Source organism: Hyla sarda, chromosome 2, assembly GCF_029499605.1.
Source record: "Hyla sarda isolate aHylSar1 chromosome 2, aHylSar1.hap1, whole genome shotgun sequence".
Taxonomy (NCBI): Eukaryota; Metazoa; Chordata; class Amphibia; order Anura; family Hylidae; genus Hyla; species Hyla sarda.
Window position 1 is genome coordinate 507,861,269 of NC_079190.1, and position 679 is coordinate 507,861,947.

General features: G+C 51.3%; 1 pseudogene; it reads left to right on the plus strand.

Moving 5' to 3' along the window:
• The first annotated feature begins 209 nt into the window (after positions 1 to 209).
• Positions 210 to 298, plus strand: LOC130358951 (U2 spliceosomal RNA; annotated as a pseudogene).
• Positions 299 to 679: the final 381 nt, after the last annotated feature.

The following is a 679-nucleotide window of genomic DNA, read 5'->3' on the forward strand; positions in this document are numbered from 1 at the left end:
CAATATGCGAATTTCGCGAACATAGGACGTATATTTGTCCAGATATTTGCAAAATATTGCGAATTCGAATATGGCCCCTGCCGCTCATCACTACTCATCACTAGTCATGACCACTGCCGCAGGGACCCACCATTTTTTTAGAACTCCGGGTGCTGCAGGAGATCGCAGGGGGCCCCAAGTGCGAGGTAGGGCATTGGAGATAAGAGGTTATCGCTTCTCGGCCTTTTGGCTAAGATCAAGTGTAGTATCTGTTCTTATCAGTTTCATGCTGGTGGCAGGCGATGCCAGTGTAGTGCTGGTGGGGAAGGGTGTGGTATGGTAGGGAGCAGGTGTACCAGCGCATTCTGGGGCTGGTTCTGAGGAATCAGCTTGACGGCTGCCCCGATGTGACCTGTTACCTCCAGGTCTCGCCATGAGGCTGAGAGGGTCTGGAGCCGAGGTACTTTAGTGCCTCGGGGAGTGGTGACCCTGAGGTGCCGAAACTCACTGGGAATACTGGCTCACTGAGTGGAAGCACGGGCACCATAATCTCTTCACCTTGTGGCACTCACCTCTTGATTCCCGGCCTTCTGTTTAGGATCAGATACATTTTTATAGATCCGGCCGGATGTCCGGGCAGTATATCTGCACACATTCACTTATTTATTTCTTTTTGTCTCACTGTGTCACTTTTTGCGTG